The sequence below is a fragment of the Geospiza fortis genome, unplaced genomic scaffold (assembly GCF_000277835.1).
Source record: "Geospiza fortis unplaced genomic scaffold, GeoFor_1.0 scaffold361, whole genome shotgun sequence".
Taxonomy (NCBI): Eukaryota; Metazoa; Chordata; class Aves; order Passeriformes; family Thraupidae; genus Geospiza; species Geospiza fortis.
This window is the reverse complement of record NW_005054356.1, coordinates 4,228,537-4,234,166: the sequence shown is the minus strand read 5'-3', so window position 1 is coordinate 4,234,166 and position 5,630 is coordinate 4,228,537.

Genomic DNA, 5,630 nt, shown 5'->3' with positions numbered 1-5,630 from the left:
CCGCCGCCTGCCAGGCGGTTCCGAGCCGAGCCCGGAGCAGCGGAGCTCAGGGAGCTTGCTCATCACCCCGGGCGGGAGGGCGAACCGGGCCCGCGCCCCCACCCCGCTGCCCCTCGTCGGAGGAAGGAGCCCGCAACGATGGTCGCAGATATTTGCAGAAACAGATAGGAGGAATAGCAATGGATCTCTTCTGCCGATTAGAACTATAAATACAACGTAAAGCAGCATTTACTAACCTGAAAACACAGCAGAAATAGAGAAAACGTTGACTTTCCGGGCAACAGCGCAGCAATCGAAGTATTCCTCTGCCAGGCTGTCCCTCTTGTCTCCTTCCTTCACTCCCACCAGGGAAAATGGCCCTCAGCAACAGCCTGGAGAGCCATCAGCACCAATTAGTATCGCTTAATGCAATTCACCTGTTTGGACTGGTGTACCAGGGTACGCAGTTGTGCCCTTCTCTTGCCTTGATTGCTCGTGGCTCCTGGACTCCAGTGACAGTTCCTGAAACTGGAGGCCGGTGTCTGATTTTATGTGCTTAATTAGGGAAAATGACCCCCAGTGCTGCTTTCCCCCATTACCTATGCTTCTCTCGCCCGTGCCTGGCTCCTGATGCCCAGTGTTCTCAATGTCAGTGCTAGACTACTAGATTTGGTGTTTGAATGCCTATATCTTCCTGAGAGGAGGCTTTCTGAAATCCCAAACAGTGCTTTTGTTCAGTACTTCACACAACTGTGTATCAGCTGTATATTTAGGAACTTCTTACAAGGAGCTGGTCACTACCTTCCTTTTGGAGAAGAGGAAATTAAGATATAGAAAAGCAAGATCACCCAGAAAGGGGTGGAAGGAAGAATTTGGAATAAAACGTGTTGGCCAGCTTAATCCCAGCCCAGGGACCCTCCAGTGAAGCTCCTCCTAACCCATGAATACTTCCAATGCAGGACAGACATTAGGGCAATATTGAGAGCACTTCAGCTCTCCTGTTGCTTTGTCATCATTTCACCTCCCCACCCAACTTTACTCCCCTTACAACAGAGACAAAAGCCCTGATCAGGGCTAGGAAGCTCGGTCTGTTAATGATTATAAAATGCTTTGAAACTTGCAGCTGGCAGGTGCCACAGGAGAGCAAGGTTTGTCAGCACTGACCTCCTGGGCGCATTATCTCCCCTCCGTGATGCTGGGAGGGAAAATGACACGTAGCCTAGTGCAGGGAGATGCGTCAGAGTCACCAGTAAATCACTGGGGGAGAGGCACCTTGGCTTTCTAGCAGGGCATTTGTACCTTCCTGCATCGTGCAGGCTCCCTGCCTCTGCCGTTCGTGTGCTCTGCCTGGGGGCTGGAGGGGCAGCCGTGGGGCAGGGGCAGCACAGGCTCCTCCAGAGCTCCCCTTCCCCACTGCTCCTCTGGCTGCTGCTGGAAACGGCTCTGAGGGAGCTGGGAGAGGCAGCCCTGCCCAGGGCAGTCCCTCCAGCTGGCTCTGCCTGGGGTGATCCACGAGTCTGGGGGGAGGAGAGGATGTTTCCACCCCCAGGACATCTGTTCCCTGCAGCATTTCTTGTCCCACACGAAGAGTTTGTCAGCGAGGGGCAGTGCAGGCCTGGAGATGCAGAAATGTGCATCCCGCTCGCTCTCCTCCAAGGTTATTTCACCCACTCTTGGTTTGGATACACATTTCAATTGATATTTTTGTACTCTGAGCTTTGCAAACTCAATTTATGGTTTGTTATTTCCCCAGCCTGTGGAGCCGGCCAAATGTTTGGATGCAGTTTGTGCAAACCCCGTTTCTCTCGGGTATTACAGCAGTTATTGACAAGGAAACACCTCAAACCCCGAGCACCTCCCAGGAAATATGCAGAGCACAGCAAAGATATGCTCTCCTGGGCCGGCATTCAGTGGCATAGACATATCTGGATTTCACTGCCGGGCAGAGCAGGTCTGTAAGGCAGTGCTTGTTGAGCTACAACATGAGAGGGAAATAGGCCGAGCCTAAATGTGGAAATAAATATCCCTCTGCTGATCTGCAGTGACTCCTCTGCCTGCATAAGGAAAGCATCATATCTTCCCAACCACCTGCACTATGGCACAGTCTGGCATCTTCCTGTCCGTCCTGTGAAGCAAGAGGGAAGGCTGCTTCACTTCATTTCACTGCTGGCAGGAAAACCAAGGGCTGTGAGGAAAGGAAGGCTCCTGGTCCCTCTGCAAAGCAGGGCCCAGCCCTGTCACAGCGACGGTGTGTGGGACACAGGGTCTCCCCAGAGAGGGGAGCAGCAGCTTTGGGGGCCCCCAGGTTTGGCTGGTCCCCACTGCTGAGTTTCGCACTCTGAAAGGAGCTCTGAGGTAACAATAACCCATACTGCTCTTGCAGCCCAAGGGCCCTGTACTTGTCCTTGGGAGTGGGAAAGGCAACCACGCACAATAAACTGCCTCTGTTGCACAGTGCTTCCTATTATGTCCCTTTAAGACTTCCCTCAGTTTCCTGGGATTTTCTTTCCAGACTGGAAACACTTTAGGTACAATGGAGATTTTCTTTTATAGCCCAAAATTCTTTCCCTTAAATGGGAAAAAAATATATCAGGTTCTTTGACAGAGATTCATAACAAGTGTTGAAAAGTGCAAAAAGAACTGAGATAGATAGTGCTTGTGCTACTGAGAGCCCAGGAGCATGGAAATACTGGAATACCAGGGGGAAATGCTGGAAGCAGACAGCAAAATGTGATCCAAAAATGAACCTTAAAGAAAGACAAAGAGTTGAAGTTTTCAGCCTGTCTAAACTTTTTGGATGCATTTTGAAGTCCCAGGGGTGGCCCAAGGCCCCTTGGCCCAGGCTGGCTTCCCTCCCTGCTGCTGCCCGAGGAGGGGCTGGCAGAGCTGCAGCCCTGCTCGCCTGGCAGCACTCCGCAGGAGGGCAGGAAGCACTCCAGGTTATCAGAGAAGCTTCTGGTTCAGGTTCCCACCGAGCACACTCGGGGCCATCCCCTGGGGTGCTCTGCCCTTCTCAGGATGTGCATTTCCCTCTGTCCGTCTGTCCAGTCTGTCTGTGCTCACTGACCACAGGCACTGCCCTGGCTCCTCCTCCCAGGGATGGCTCTGGCACACCCACCTCTCCTCTGTTCTTGATGAGGATGACTCTGGGGGGCACGGGAAGCTATGGAAGCACCAGCCTATCCCCTAAGGCGTGTGAAACATCCCCTCCTCGCTGTGTCTGCCTTGTTCACGTCAGGTTTGAGACCAAATACAATTGCTTTGGGAAGGAAAAATACAGAGTTCCGAAAAATACAGATTGGGAAGGAAAAAACCAAATTTCTGCTGGTTGAGGAATGAAAAGCCCCCAGTGGGTTGATTTGTCCCTGTCACCCCTCTGCTTGGGAACTTGCAAAAGGACCTGAGAAATTTTCTCATGCCTATCAACAGTGTAGGCCAAATGCTTGGGAGAGCCAGGCTCCAGGACCTGGAGGCAGCAGCATTCCCAGGGATTCATAGGCAGGAGGCCCTGCCTGCTCTCAGTCGTCACAGCAGGGCAAGAGGAGTCAGGTCCCCTCCCTGAAGGGCTTCCCCCTGAGCCTGGGAGCTGAGCTCCCCGAGGTGGCAATGAGGGAGCTGTGACCTGAACGTGCTCCTGCTGGGACTGACCCCTGTGCACCCCCTGATTCCCACCCCTGCCCTATGGTCTGCCAGCTCCTCTTTGACAAACACAGGCTCAGGGCTCGGCCCTAGAGGCAAAGCAAACACTGAACTCAGCCACACTAAATCTGCTTCGTGGTCCAAGGCTGGAAAAATGCCATCAGTTGAATGTCCTGGAGCACAGAGAGTTTCCTGAGAACAAAAATTGCTCTGCTCTTGCATGTGTGGATCCTAAAAGTGGATATGCAGTCAGAGAGCAATCTCACATGGTTCCTGGGAAGAAAGTACCATAATATTCCCTTTCAGCCTGAGAGATGGGCGCCATGGGATGGGGGATGAATGAGCAGCTAAATGTACTTTAAATCTGAAGAGATGTCCATTAGTGATTCCTGCCAAGACTGTTTGCCTTGACCCTGTTACCACGGACAGAGGCTGTTGCCACCAGTGGGAGAAGCTTTCATGAGAACTGCACATCGAGGTGAGACCCAAGCTGATGGGAGTTTCCAACAGGTTAAGCTTTTTATGGGAAATTGCTAGAAAATAGGCAGGCCTTGAAAGAAGTTTCACAAGAGCAGCCCTTTTTTCTTGGCCACTGCCTGATCTGAATTGCCCCAAGCCTTGAATAAACTCTCTCCTTCTCCCCTCCTTCATGCCATTCCAACAGTAGAAGCTGGAGCTGCTTTGGGGCTGGGAACCCTCATACCATGGGCTGTGAAGGGACACGGTGATGAGGGAGTCAGATTGAATTTCCAGCAACTACTTAATGTTCCTTCAGTGCTGAGGAAGCCCAGCTTCTCTGGGGACAGGGACGGGCATCTCCTGCACCAGTGGGGCCGGCTCCTTTGATCTCAGTGACATCCAGTCACAGCACAGGAATGGCACACATCGTCTCTGGGCAGGGCCACTCCCAGCCTTTTTGGGGTTGTTTTGTGTCTGTAACTTGTCTTTAATAAACTACATTTTAATTTGGAGGATTACGAAGATCATTTTAAAGCAGCTTATCTAACACTCTGTTCTCCCTCCCTGTTTCTCCCCAGAGTGTTTGTGGGTGATGCAGAGGCTGCAATGAGCCTTTCTTGGAGGCTGTCTGGGATTAAAGTCCTTCACATGGGACAGCACTACTCTGCACGAATTTCAATGAGCGCTTCCAAAATGCCCTTTTGGCTGGGGGGAGCAGATCCAGCCCCAGCAAACCAGAAAGGACAAAGGGGAGGTGGTTGTGAGCCCTGCAAACCCCAGGGAAAGCACGGCTCCAGGGCTGGGGCAGCAGCACAGCACGGCTGGGAACAACCAGCAACACAGCAAGGAGCAGCCTGGGGCTGACCAGCAGGAACAGTGGGCGATGGAGCCGTCTGAGGATCACGTCTCCTGGCTTGTCTGGCCCTCTTTAAGGTGCCAGTGACATTTTTCTTTCCCCTTGGGATTCGCAGCCTGACACCCCTCCTAAAGGCTGCTCTGTGTGCTGCATCTTCCAGGGCATTTCTTAGTGTCCACTTTGTTTTTCAAACAGCAGCAGCTGGAAAAGGTTGGTAAAAGCAGATTTTATTTTGTTTTTCAGAAATAGCCCCACAATGAGCTCTTGTCCAGAGAGCAGAGACCCCTGCTCAAGTCCTCCAGCTGAGCCCCCTCCCTGTCCTCAGCTGCTTTTGCTTTAGGCACCAAAATTCCCAACAGCCTTGCAACAAAACCTTTACCCCAGCACCTGAGCCAGTCATCCCCTGCCCTGCTGAGACTCATTTTCTGGCTTGACTAAACATCTAAAAAGGTCAACAGCTAAGAAATTTCTATCCTCTCTGAATTCCAGCATTGGAGTGCTCTAAAAAGCATTTTCTGTCCAAACTCCTCATTATAACACAGAATTCTGGTGAACATGTTGTTTTCTGCAAAAAGCAGTTGCAGTGCAGCTCTTCAGCAAAGCACATGGGGCTCCTTCTCTGCAAAGGGCAAGGGATGTGGCAGGGCAGCCCTGGCAATCCTGCTCTGCACTCCTGCCAGCTCTGCGGGGTTCAGCA